At 45.5% G+C, this 14747-nt stretch overlaps 1 protein-coding gene; it reads right to left on the bottom strand.

The window, feature by feature from the left end:
• The window catches only part of LOC140686882 (trafficking protein particle complex subunit 9-like), a 592436-nt gene that overhangs the window by 263831 nt on the left and 313858 nt on the right, over positions 1 to 14747 (bottom strand).

Raw genomic sequence — 14747 nt, 5'->3', positions numbered from 1 at the left:
CATGTCCTTGGCTGCTTGGCCTTTGTTTCTTCATCTGTAGAATGGGGGTGTGGGCAGTGAACTCTGTGAGCTCAGTGGTCACTTCCTCTAGCTCTGCTATTCTACTGCTTTGAGTTAATTTAAGAAGTATCCGAGCCCCTGAATGGCCCACCCATAGGCTGGTGCTTTGCTAGGCCGTGGGTTACGGAGAAAAATAAGATCAGCCTGCTTCTCCAAGGAGCCTGTGTCCCTCCACGGCAAACGGCTGTGAGGCCCAGGCTCCCTCGCTGGCAGTCGGGGACTGGGCAGGAATGTCTGATAGAAGATGGAGGCAGAGCCCTTCCGGGAACAGTGGTGGCCACAGAGCTATCAGGAGCGGGAGCATCTGTCCAGGCTGCTGAGAGGGGGGCCCTCATGAGGCCAGTAGCCCCCCCAAACTAAGCCCTCAGGACAAAGATCCAGCCATTCCTGCAGTGTCACAACAGAGCCAGACCATCCTCATCACTGTGCCCCTGTGCTCCTTTGTCCTGGGGCCTCTCTTCCCCCTACACCCAGAAGACTCATCTCTCTCTCTTCTCTGAGTGTCCCCTCACTTCACCCATGGTCCCTGCTTCCTAGGCCACCATCTCTGGAGTTGACGATTTGCCCCCTCACACTCTCCGTTTGATCAGGAGCCTGGGTTGACCTCCTTGTGCTCACTTTCCCCCATGAGGTGATTTCTCCTCCTCTCTTGGGAACACCTGGAAAACCCAGTCCATTCCTAGCAGTGCCTGCCACCCTGGCCTCCCTGCTCATCTGCCTCAGTCAGGAGCAGCTGGACCACCAACTCTGTATTGCCTCACCGCCTACCATCAAGACGTCAATGATGATTCTCCCTCCACCACCAAGTATGGTCATTGTAGGGTCTTCTCCGTCAGCCTGAGCCAGACACCTCCCATTCATCCTACCCGCGGGCTCATACCCGGGCGTGTCTCCACCCCAGGTCCAGCCTCTCTCCTTTATGTGCCCAACTCTAGCCATCCAGCTGCTTCTCCACCAGCCTCGTTGGCCCTCCTTCACCCTCACTGGGGCATCATGCACTGACTCCTCTGCTTTCCTACCTGTCCACGTTCCTCTTACTTCCACTTCCCCACCTTCCAGCTCTGCATCCACAGTCAGCACTCTCTTTATGACAAACAAAACTCCCTTGACCCTTGACCTTTTCATTTCCTCACCAGGATGACTTCCATCTCGGTTCACCCAGCTCTATTTGTTCTGAGCCTGCAGGCAGCAGGCTCTCCCAGCACAGATTTCTAAGACTACAAATCAATGCCCAGCATGTTGCCACTGCCAGGCAATCCTCCAGGATTTCTCTAGTGAGCACATTTCCCCACTTGCCACACAGTGGTGTCAACATTCTATGCTCTCTGCACACCTCTAAGCTTCCCTCTGTCTCTTCCCTGACTCCCAGCAGATGGCCTTGCCTCCTGCTTCAGAGAGAATGACATGTTACTTGAAGGGAACTCGCTCACCTGCAGCAAATCTGCTCACCTCACCTTTTATCTGTCCCTCTCCCACCTGGACTCTAGCTGTAGTTGTTCTTAATTTAGTGAGTTTAGTTGACATATATATACACAGTTAAAAGCTTAGCACACTATAGGCTACCTTCTTGGGCTTACTTTTTCAATTTAACATAGGGTGTATGATGCATCCACTTCGTTGCATGTACCTGCAGTTCATTTGTTTTAACTGATCTTAAATGTTGTGTGTGTGAAAGTAACACAAGGCAAGTGTAAGCCAGGATTCAGGATGCTAGTTACTTCCTGTGAGAAGAGGCCTAGGGCAGGATAGGACACAGTATGTCACTGTCAATAGTCCTGTTCTGGTGCTGGGTGACAGGTTCACAACTGTTTCTTATAATATTAATTTTAATACATAAATACTTCTGACAGGCACCTAAGGTGAGAATGTGTCATGAGCCAAGATATACAATGGATAATATTACATCATTATTGTTATGTAATCTTGTTATAAAATATAATATTCATAATCCTACATTGTTATGTGATATATATTAAATATATGCATGAATTATATATTATGTATATAAATAACTACATATGTATTATATACTATCTGATAATAAATAAACAGAACATAACATGCTAGTATATCTACTATTATGTATTATTTAATAAATAATATACTATATCCTGTTATATGACATGGCACCTAATCTTTAATCAAATAAAAATATGTCACTATATGTAATGGTAATTAATAAAATTAAATGAAAATGCCCGCAGCTTTTAACGCCAACACCGCTCCAGCTGTCACTGTCTATCTTCTTCCCTTTCATGGTCGAGGTCCTCACGGTGCTATCTGTTCCCCTTTTCATCTCGTTATCCTGAACCTTCCTCCCCCTCCCATCCCATGCTGCCTTCTTCCCCGTGGTCCCTCTAGTCACCAGCGGCCTCTGGGGCACTGATTTCAGGGCAGTGTCTCAGGCCCAAGCTCACCCGCCTGTCCTCCACCTCTGCCACTGCTGGTGGGGACGGGGCGGGGGGCAGAGTGCACCTGTTGTCCTGGAAGAGAATACAGCACAGACTCCGTGACCAGCAGGAGGTGTGACCGGAACCTGCAGGACTGGGGGGAGAGCCAGACTGTCTGCATCCAGACCGGGGGCACTTGGAGTGTGAAGAAGCCCAGTCCTCACTGCCCCTGAAGTGAGGAAAACACCCTCAGGTGAGTTAAAGTGCTTATGACCTAGGTCTGTTGGCTGCAAAGGACAAAGGGGTCCCTAAGGGGAGGTTAGTTGATGTTCCAGGCCCCACAAAGGCCCTAAGGGCTGGCGGGGAAGCAGGCTGGACGCTCCACTGGACCCAGTGTCCCCTCGGGGGTGGGGCCTTCCGGAACAAGCAGAAAGCCCTCAGTCTCTGGGGGAACGCGGCAGTGTGGGAGCATCCCTGCAGTGAGTCAAGTGACGTCAGGGCCTGTGGGATCCGTTTTTATGGCCACATTGAGCCACAGCAGAAGCCACAGCAGGAGTGGATTCCTGTCTCTCCAGCTGACATCCTCGTGTCTGAGTGCCAGGCTTCAGACCCGATCCCCTGGGGTGCTAGGACAGTTATACACAGAGGCGGCTCGGGGAGGCCTCAAGAGGGCTGTACTGGCCTTGCTGTCGACATGATTACACAAAGATCAAACAATCCATCGATGGGAAGAAAATAAGAACCATGGTCACATCTGGACCGCAAGCTTAGATGTGGTATATGGGTGATATTTATCGACAATCTGGCGAGGATCTGGTCAAAGCTAGAGGCCAAGGCAGCAAACCGGTAGTGACACTAAGGAACATCGTGGTGCAGAGGCTGGATTGGGGGTCTGAAGGCTCCTCCCAGGAGGAGCCTCAGTGTTTGGGAGGTGGCTAACGTGCCTGCTTCATGTCACTAGCAAGTGATGCCACCTGCGGAAAATCAGCTATAATCCTGAGCCGGGTCAGCCCTGGGTGATGTGATAAAGGCTCCTACAAGAGGAGGCGCCAGACGGATAGTGAACCAACCAACAGGCTGATGAGTTTCTGGCCTGTGTTTATCGTGCTTTCGCAGCCAAGAATGAGGAGAGAGTTGAATGGTTCACCATGAAGATTTTAACAACTTAAGAGAGTTCCGTGTCTCACTGCATTTCAGTGTCACCCGGAGGAATTCAAGAGGTGTTTAGACCCAGAAGGGACTAACAGCCTCTTGGTTCCTCATCAACCTGACAAACCCACCAGCCCTCTATGGCCAGACCTTGGCAAGTGCCTTCCCTTGTTCTAACAAATCCCTTTCCACTCACGCCTGTGGTATGCTTTTATTTTTGTTTAATTAATGGGAATGAAGATACCTTACAGCCTCTTCAGACCTTTCCTTAGGCCTTCTGCTCTTAGACCCCGGCAAGGGGGCCCGCTGCCCTGGGTCCTGCACTGCAGAGGGTCCCTCTGGCCCTGACACTTCCTCTAGCCACGCCCTCCATGGGGTGGAGTCAGCAGGGCCAAGGGGGCAGGGTCATTGGCTCCATCCCATGCTCTAGAAGCCCAGGACCCCAGATGCCCTGTCTCAGCAGCCCCTGACCCATTCCTAGTGCCTGCACCGGCTCTCCCGGAAGCTCAGATTCCCAGGACTCACAGAGAGGCCAAAGGGCAGCTGTATGTATGGAGGGTATGAGCAGATCCCGAATGTGAGTTTTGAGTGTCCCCCTGTGAACATCCAAGGCCACTTGTGGCAAGGGATGGACCCAGCATTGGGAAGAAAAGGATCAGGCTAGTGGTCAGAGACTGGGAATCAGCTCTCCCCACACGCTCACTTTCTTTGCCGGACTCCCCTGTGTCTTGGAATTCTAAATTTGAACCTGGTCTTCCCCCTTATAATGAACGTATATTTGTAAAGGCAGGACTTTAGAACTTACTGCACTTAACATGTTTACATGTACAGGATGTGAGCTCCCAGGTATGCTCTGGCCTGCACTTCCAAAGGTCCAGAGCAGTTATGTTGGCTCTACTGAGACTGTAATTGGTAAAGACCATCTCCAGAGAGGAGAGCTCCTGCTTCACGCTCCAAAGTCAGGATCTTCTGAATGGATAAAACAATGGACACTGTGACCCTCAATTGTAAATTGATTTAGAATAACGCCAAAGTGTGTAAGACGTGTGTGTGTGCACGCGCGCACCTGGGGACGTGTGTTGTACATGACTGTGTGTTTGTGTGTGCTCACGTGCACCTGGGGATGTATGTGGTTCTGTATGTTATGTGTGTGTGTGCGCCTGAGGATGTGTGTGGTTGTGCGTATGTTATGGGTGTGTGGGTGGTACATGACTCCATGTGTGTGTGCCCGTGGGGATGTATGTGGACTAGAGCCAGTGTGTCTGCACGTGTGTTTGTGTGTACGTGCATGCATTACTTTTAATAGTAGAAGCTGTCCTTTAGAAATACGATGTAGTAAAAATTGTATGATGTCCTTTGCTGTATAAATCAAAATTAAAATTATCTTCAATCACCAGAAATTTAGTCCCCCTCAGATTCTGTTTTTTTTCCATATTGATTATGTCCTCATTTTACTGATGAGGAAACTGTAGCTTAGAGATGTTGACTGACTCAACCAAGGGCATGGAGCTCACGCGCCAAGGGCCAGGACCCAGTCCAAGCCGCGCTGCTCCAGAGGCCTGGAGCCCTGCTCATGATCATGCGTGGCCTCTTGGCGAGGGAACAGATTCTGATGGGCTGTGGCCAGCGTGCAGGCTGCCCGTGCCGGGGACTCGGGAAGCCGGGTGGGGAGTACCAGACAGCAGACAAGAGTGAAGGGCTGCTCAGAAGTCAGATAGTTTCCTAGGTCTTGGATGAGGAAGGAGGCTCACTGCTCATCCTTGATCCCTTTGCTGGTGGCCAAAAGGGACCAAGGCCCATGAGAGCACTTCTGGGAGCTGCCTGCCAACACCTGGAAAAGGACTGCTCAGGACTGGCTCTGCAGTAGGAGCAGAGGAAGGAAATGTCGCCTCCTGGTGGACATCCTTTGTGATGGCAGTAGGAGGCCTAGGAGCCTTGGTATCGAGGTGGCAAGGCAAGGTCCTAGTGGATGATCGTTTCCACGTGTCTTAAAAATCATTGCTTCATATATTTTATCCATTTTGTGGTTTATTTTAGGGTGGTAAATATGGTCAGTGTTACTCCATATTACCTAGATTAATTAATTTTTTTATTGTTAATTTTCTCTTCAGTGATTTGGAAGCTATATTGCCTCTTAAAGAAAATTCTCTCTAAATCTTTATAAATCATCTCTAAGTTCATAAATTTTTATGCAATTGGACCAGTATTCCTATAAGAGTCTCAAAAATGAAATAATCTATTAGATCCTGTTCCTCAATAATGATAAATTTAGCATATTTTACCTCTCTGTTGTTCTAAATTGTGTGTGTGTGTGTTTGTGTGCTCCAGTTACTACTTTTTAGATAGTTGCTTTAAGTTTGTTACATTAACAAAGAAAATATAGGTATATACATCTTGGATTTCATTGCTCACTACCACTATTTAATCCCATGTCTTTCCCACTTTTGAGTTATTTACTTATTGGGATTTCCCAATCAACTGGACACATGATTGACTAATTGTTTTTGAGTGGTGGACTTGGAACACTTACATATCTATATGCAGATTTATGTTCTCCTCGTCAACAATTCTCAGAGTGTTGTTGATGGCCCAAGCCTTGTTTTAAATTAAGGCATTGTTTTTCATCACCAAAAAAAAAAATTATTAATTTAAGGTGTTGTCTTTTTATGGCTGGCTAGTCTTTTATGGTGAATGGATATTAATAGAGATTTCCTTAACCTTCCTCCTTCTTTTTGCCATAACTCGAATTCATTGAGAAACATGTTTTTACCATTTCTCAGATGGGCTTCAACTTTGACTTCTGCTTTAAACCATCACCCCACTCTTTTTCTCCATGCTTATTCCTGAAAAAGTGAGCTCTCTATTGGTTTATAGGTGGTTCCCGTCAAAGATGTGTGACTCCCTGTCCAAAGTTCCAAAGGAAGAGAAAAGGAAAGATTCCTGTTTCTGGTGGTTACATTTTGTCAGGTTAGAGATCTAGTTATCCATGTGGCTGCAGTGGAATCTGCAATATCTTGGCTCAGAGTTTCGTTTTTCTGGCTTACTAGGGGAACCGCATTAGCTGGGGTCACGTCGCTGTGGCCGTTGTCAGGATCCTGGGACTGAGGCAGCCCCTTTGCCTCCTTGTTATTTTGATCTTGCAAACTGGGTCCCAGTTATGTGAACCCTGCACCTGGTGGCCAGGATCGCCCCACACGTGACGTGTACCCAGATCCTTGGCGTCCCTCACTGCTGTCAGCTAGTTCCAGTAAGAGTACGTGATGGCTTCCACTACTGTCCTTCCTCCATCCTCTCCAGGCAGGCCCTCCTTTCCCACTAGTTGGCCCTAAACCTTCTCTCCTGCTCTACATACGCTGACGGAATTCCTCAGGGTTTCCAGCAGGTAGATGGGTCTCTTCTATGTTTGGACCCCTTCAGTGCTTGCAGTGAAAATATAGGATGTGGGAAGGAGGAGCTTGGGGACTCTCAATATCTAGGGCCTCCCTATCCAGCAGATTCAACTAATGGTGGATTGAAAATATTGTTGAAAAAACAGAAAGTTTCAAAAAGCAACACTTGAATTTGCCATACACTGGCAACTACTTACATAGCATTCATGTTGTATTAGATACCATGAGTAATCTAGAGATAACTTAAAGTACACAGGAGGACACAGTGAAAGAGAAAGTGACAACAAATATATGTGTATACTCATGTATAACTGAAAACTTGTGCTGTATGCTGGAATTTGATACAACTTTGCAAAATGACTATAACTCAATAAAAAAAGTTTGTATATATATATATATAAAAGTAGATGGGGGGATGTACATGAGTCCCATGCAAGTCCTATGTCATTTTATACAAGAGGCGTCAGCATCCATGGATGTTGACTTCAGGGTGAGTCCTGGAACCAGTGCCCCATGGTTACCAAGGGATTACTGGAAGTCCAGGCTCCTTATCCCAGCCTGCCATGTCCCCACATGGTCTGGCTCCTACCTGTACCACACTTCCCTTGTCACTCTCCTCCAGCCCTGGCAGACTGCCCTCTGATTCTTGAACAGGCCACACTCACTGCACTTCATGTCTGGCCCTTAGAAATACCCATTACTTTCTGAGCATGGCTCTGCTTTCACAAGATGGGCTGCATTGTCACTAGAGAAGTCAGTGTGGAGGTTCCTTTAAAAACTGAAAATGGACTTAACTCATGATCCAGCCTTCCCATTCCCGGGCATATGTCAGAAGAAAACTCTAATTCAAAAAGTCACATGCACCTCAATGCTCACAGCAGCAGTATTTATAATAGCCAGGACATGGCAACAACCCAGATGTCCATTGACAGGTGACTGGATAAAGAAGTAGTAGTATATTTATACAATGGAATACTACTCAGCCATGAAAAAACAAATAATGTCATTTGCAGCAACATGGATGGACGTAGAGATAGTCATTCTAAGTGAAGTAAACCAGAAAAAGAGAAAAATGCCATATGATATCACTTATATGTGGAATCAAAAAAAGAAACATATGAACTTAAATACAGAAGATAAACAGACCCACAGACATAGAGAAACAAACTTACGGTTCACAGGGAGAGAAGGGGATGGGAAGGGATAAATATGGGGATTCGAAAAGTGCCCCTCTTGGGGAGTGATGGAAATGTTAGCTATCTTGATCGTGGTTATGGTTTTCTGGGTGTAGACATTTATCAAATTCACCAAGTAGTACATGTGAAATATGTGTATTTTATTGTACAGGTATCATACCACAATAAATGTGCCCTTAAAAAAAAAACAGGAAAACACTGGCAGCATTTTGTCCTACGTTTTTATGTGTCTTAAGTGAGTGGGTCTTCAAGATTCTGGTCTGCCATATTTTCTGAACCAGAAGTGCCCTCCTTCCCTTTTCTTTGGTAAACTGTCAGTGGGTGGCATTTATTCCCGTGGCTTCAACTGCTCTCTGTCCAATGATTAACTGTCAAATCTTTTCCAGCATGGACATCTCAGTTCAGTCCCAGAAATATATTTCTAATTGACAAGTAGACATTCACATTTGGTTAGCACATAAAAATCTCAAGCTCTGTTTGTCTGGATTTACATTCGCCCAGAACTAGTTTTACTTTTTCAAACAATGGCATCACTGTCCCATCTCTTTTCTGTGCCAAACATCTGGGAGTTTTCCTTTACTTTTCCACTCCCTCACCCCCATCAGTACTACAATTCTATTCCTTAATGTCCCCCAACTAAGTCCCTGCTCCTCGCTCCCCACTGCATTAATTCCCACCCCTTTCTAGTCTCCCCAGTGCTGTACTTTAGAGTGAACAATCCACTTTGCTCACTTTTAATGACTAATCTGTGTCACTCTCCTCCTTAAAACCGCAAAGAATTCCACGCTGCGTGTGTGAGGAAGTCCACGCTCTCTGATTTAACGTCACAACTTCTCATCACCTCGTTGCTGCTTTTTTTCAGCCTCAGCTTCTGTTAGTTCCTCACAGCCTCTAGCCTCACTGACCTTCCTTCCCTAAGTGCAAAGTGTTCTTAGACATGACCAGGGGTCTGCACGAGACACGCAAGCTGCTGAGAATCCCGTCCCCACCACGCACTCTCCTGGTCTAAAGATTTGCTGGAATCCGTCAGATGTCAGTGCAGAAAGCATTTCCTCTCTGACACCTTCCCTACCTTCTAGAACACAGCCCCAGGCAGTGCAAGAGCCCCTCTGAACATATAGTATATATGATGCAAAGTGACTCTTACCACATTGTTTTGAAAATCTATTTAAATTTGTATCTTCCACGACACACTGTGATCTCCTTGAGGGATGGGGGGCTGTGTGGTATTTGTCTAGACAGCTAATGTCTGGCATAGACCCCGGGCCATCGGAAACAGTCTGCTGACTCATCAAGAAGACTTGTCGTCTTTGCGATGTACGAAAGACTACATGCTCTCTGATCTTACACCATCCGGCAAGGGTCAAAATAATTTCACATAGAACTACAGAGGCAAAATATGTGTATTCTTTTCCTCTTTGTGAGCCCTAGATCATAGGCATCCTGGAACGGAGGTGTCACTCAAAGCTGTCTGTCCCCTAGGCTGTTACGCCCAGCTTCAACATATTTTTTGAAGTTGTAGGGATACGTGTACATCACCCCGTCTTAGAGCAAATGGTGCTTCAGCCTGACCAAGTTTAATGTCCATATAAAAATCAGAAATCTTCCAAACTGAAGCCTGAAGAAACATTTCCCTTTTCTCCTTCCAGTCTGTGTGTCATCTGCACCCCACATCCCCACTGCTCATCTGCGTCAGGCCACGTTCTATCTAGAAACATTTCCGGTGGGACACTTGGACAAGAACTAATTACAGCAGTAATGAAACTGGTCCCATGAACGTAGGCTCTGCACAACAAGGATGTTTGACGGGAGGCCTCAGCCGTGGCCTGCAGGGTCTGTTCACGTTTTCTGCCTGGCTTCCCTGCAGATGTTGTGCAGAAAATGAAGCCTGCAGTTAAAGTCATAGAAGGCCTAAGAAATCCAGAAAAATGGAGTGAGATTCATCTCCTTGGGAATATTTTTGAAAACCATCCACTAATAAGAAGAAATTTAAGAGGTTCGTTTCAGAGCAGATGATGTCCAACTGCAGGTGGGTCAGTTTTGTCATTGTTGCTCGCTAGTTGGCTTTCTGCTGCTTCTAACACGCCGCTTTTAAGAGAAGTGGCCTGAGTCGGCCCTCAGAGCAGAAAGGTGAGCTGGGCCTGGAGACAGCCAAGCTCCTCTGCTGTGTAGTGACCCGCTGAGAAGGAAGGGTTGGCCCAGGGCTTCCTCTGACTCTCTCCCTCAGTTATAAACTCTATGAAGGGAAAATGGAACAAAAATCTTAATTCAATATGGTATTGTCAAAGTATAAAAATAATTGTCTTTGGAGGGGATGGTATAGTTCAAGGGGTAGAGTACATGCTGGATTCAATTTGCGGAACCTCAATGTAAAAAAATAATAAGAAAAAATCTTTAAAAAAAGAAAAATAATGAAGAAGAAAAGAGATCTCAAACAACCCCAGTTTAAAAAGAAAAAAAATTCCTTTAAAAATAGTAGTCAGCTAGGTCTTTTGCTAGATTAGGAGTTTGGGATTAACAGGTACACACTACTATGTATAAAATAAATAACCAACTCTCAGGTCCTTAATAAATTATTTCAACCTGAATCCTTTTTCTTTTTTCCCCTGAGCAACCCGTGGAAGCCTCTGAAATTCTCATCTTATAAAAGAATTCATTTAAAGGTGGTTTGAAAGTTACTGGTTAAAACAGTTATTTGTGGTTCCATGAATATAGGTCTAGTAAGAAAGACAGACAGTAAACCAGTAAGCAAATAAATATATGATGTACTGCCAGGTACTAATAATTGCCACAAAGAAACATAAAGCATTTTAGGAGGGAAAATGTTTGAATAGGAAATATGTGCATGCTATTCTAAATAATCTGGTCAGATAAGTCCTCTCTGAGGGTAAATAATTTGAACAAAGTCCTGAATAAAGCAAAAGAATAAGCCACGTATGTAACAGACAAGAAAAGCCTCCCAGGCCGGAAGAAGTGTAAGTACTAGACTTGGAGTTAGAAACGCAGCTGTCCTGGTGGGGACCATCGGGGCGGTGAAGATGGGCTGGAGAAGAACGGTGAGAGCTGAGACTGCAGAGATCGGTGAGGGCCCGGATCACATAGGGCCTTGGTAGGGACTCTGGATATCCTTCTGAATACAATGGAAAATCACAAAAGTATTTTGCAATGCGGAACAACTTGATCTGATTAATACTTTAATAAGACCGTTGTGGGTAACGTATGGGGAATAAGCAATGGAAGCAGGGCAAGGTAAGCTGATGGGAAGCCAGTGGGAAGAGTACTGCTGACCTGGAGAGAGACACCGAGGTTGGACTGGGATGATGGCGGGAGACGGGCAGAAAGGGGGACACGAATTAACAGTAACGGTCACAGGCCTTAATGCTCGAGTTGGACACAGACACAGAGTGGTACAGGGTGATGGGTATGTGATATTTGGGGATGAGCCACAGTTTTTGTGCAGAGACCTGACAGGAGAATAAAGTGGGGATGTTGACGTCGGTAAGAAAGGTTGGTGGGTTTTGAATTCCCCCTAGAGTCGCGTCTGTTTCTCTGTACATGACGTCAGCCGAGCAGGGATGGGTGTTCCTACTTCTGCAGAGAATTGCGTGTCCTCCTCATCGACTAATTCGAGAGGCCGACCTGCCCATCCAATTGCAACATCTTGAATCTGCTTCTTTCTATCCAGGAGGAGATTTCCAACTAAGATGCTAATCAAAAATTCCCGTGTCCAGAGTTAGAGATTTGTGCCTTTGGGAGGATCTCAGAGATGCCTCCACAGAGGCTCGGTGTGCTCTCTCTCCCTCAGAGAACACAGTTCCCTTCAGCCCGCTGGGTCTCAGCAGAGAAGATTTCACACATAGCCCCTCTCAGGCCCTGGGGACCAACCTCCCACTTGGCCGAGCTCTGAAAATGAGCACGAGTTCCGGGCAAAGGGCCTTCTCCAGGGGGCCATCTGGCAGATTACATGAGGACAGTGTACAAAAGGGTGGGAGGGTTGATGGTATAAATGCATTTTAATTTTTGCTCTGAAACTGATTCTGTCCTTCTGTTTTGTTAAGCAAGTGTTCTTAGGCCAGACATGATTCTCCTTTTTTCTTTATATTTGATCATCCAAGAGGTTTAGATAGGGGATTTGTTTTAGGGTAAGAATCTTTAAAAAAAAAAAAACCTTGCAAATAGCGTCTTGTTAGGCATTTTGACAAGTGAATTCTCCAGGCAGTATTGAACCCCCTTGTTCCTCCAGGGGGTCTCCAAAGGTATACATGTTCCAAATCTGACCCAAAACCAATGAGACTTTTCTTTTTTTTAAGAACTTCACCATGGGCAAAAGATGTCACTAAAGAAGGTGAGAAAAGAGCAGGTCCCCATAATCCAGAGTCCCTCCCAAAGAGCCCACAGAAGTAAAGAGGAGATGAACGAGAGAAACGTTTTATTTATACACACGCAGGAGCCAACCAGAAAAGTACCTACCATGTTAAATGGTGAAAGTTAAAGGCTTTTTTATCAACCTAACTTAATAGGGAAAAGGGAAAGGAGAGAATTGGCTTCCATGACAGGTTTTCTTCTGCATCTTTTGAATCTCAGTTATCTTCAGCTTAAAGAGGTTTTGTATTAACCGTGGGTTCCATCTGACTTTCCATTCCTCGAACTTTGTTCTTCTTTTTCAAGATTCACTCATGTATTCTGACCCCCTGGATTTTCCACGTGAATTTTAGATTGATTGTCAATTCCTGCAAAATACCACCTGGGATTTGGGTAGGCATTCTTTGAATCCTTAGATCTATTCATGGACCTTTGTCATCTTAGTAGAATGAAGCCTTCTGCTCCATGAATATGGGATTATTCTCTTTGAATTTAGGTCTTAATTTCTCTCAACAGACTCTCTCATCTATTGTAGTCTTCAGTGTCCAAGTCGGGTACTTCTTGCTCACCTGTATTGGATGCTGATTCAGAAGAGACACGACCTCCTGGAGAACCTCTGCTTCCACTGAGCTGAAATGGAACTGAGTCCTGAGAAGGCTTTAAATTCTTTTAAAAATAGGATTAATGTACTTTAATTACTCCATAGATGAGTAATGAATGGGTCACATTAGCATAGGATTTTAATCCTTTTAGAATTAGTAGAGTAATACAGACACAGTACAAAAAATTGAAATATTGCCTAAAAAAGAAGTGATTTGTAATTCCCACCCACAGCGGTGTCTGTCATGAATGATTTGGTGCTTATGTCTCAGTCTCTGTGTCTCTCAGTATGTCTCTCTCCATCTCTGTCTCTCACACACTCACAATCAGATCAATTTCCATCTATACTGATTTCACACACATGTGGTCGTGCAGATGGGACCCTGGATGCAGAGAGTGGGTCTGCATACTTCCACCCTGAGGCCTCCCTTGACATTGGGTTGAGACCAGGCACCCACTTTTCCAACTGAACAGCATTCATTCATCCACATGAACCAGAACGAATGGACCCCATCCCCTCTCCATCAATATTATTGTTGCTTTAATTCCGACTGTTTCAACCAGTGCTGTGATGAACACCCTTGAAAAGGCATCTTTGAATAGGTGTGTAAGGATTTTAGCGGGATGAACTGTAAGTATCAGATCTTCTGAGGAAGAGATGCATCTGTTGCCCTTTGATGCGTCCTGCACCCTGTTCTCCTGAAGAGGAGCGTCCCTTCACTCTTCCCTCCAGGGGATCTGCTGGAGCCTCTGCCTGCTTACATTGTCACCAGGGCTGGTTGTCACCTGACTAAAGAACCGCCAGTGTGATGGTGACCAATGCTGTCTCTGCAGTGTTTCCGTCTGCCTCTGTTCTCACCTGAGAGGTCAAGCATCTCTAACACACACTGGCCACCTGCATTGCCTCTCATTGGAATTGCCCATGTCTGTTCTGTTTCTGTTTAGAACACTGAGTTTCAAAAGGATTTTGGACTACAGGAATGGGAAAAATTTCTCCAACCTTGGGTTATGAGGAATGCATTTTCCAGGTTGTGGTTTGCCTTTCAAGCAATTTTTCTGGGCTTTTATTAATTTTTTTGATTCGTTTGGTTTTGTTTTTGCCACAGGAAGAGCTAAGCATCTCCCTTGTGTCTTCTGGCTGTGGTGTCACAGGGGGAACAGCAGTGTCTACCCTGAGATTATGCACAGAGTTACCAAAAGGGCTTCATTTTGTGCATCACATCTTTAATCCCCCTGCATATCCCCTGAAAATAATAAAAATGCTGTTTCAAGTGAAAACAAACAAAAATCCTCAGCCCCAGGTGAAAACATGTGGGCAGGAAGGAAAAAATCCTTTTTTAAAATTTCATTGGCAGGGAACAACCAGTAGAGGTAAAGACATGCAAAGAGAAAGAGGACCTGGGGTTGTCAGGGGCTGGGTGAGGAGGGAGGGGAGTGCATGCTCTGGATCCAAGGTTTCACTTTGAGGAAAGAAATAGTGTGAAACTAGATGGTAGTGATGGTCGCACAACATTGTGAATGCCCCTAATGCTCCTGAATTGCACAATTTAAAAGGGGAAAAGTCTACATTTTATTACATGAAACTCTAAAAAGAAAAATAA

The sequence above is a fragment of the Vicugna pacos genome, chromosome 18 (assembly GCF_048564905.1).
Source record: "Vicugna pacos chromosome 18, VicPac4, whole genome shotgun sequence".
Classification (NCBI taxonomy): Eukaryota; Metazoa; Chordata; class Mammalia; order Artiodactyla; family Camelidae; genus Vicugna; species Vicugna pacos.
This window is presented reverse-complemented; position numbering and strand designations above follow the sequence as displayed.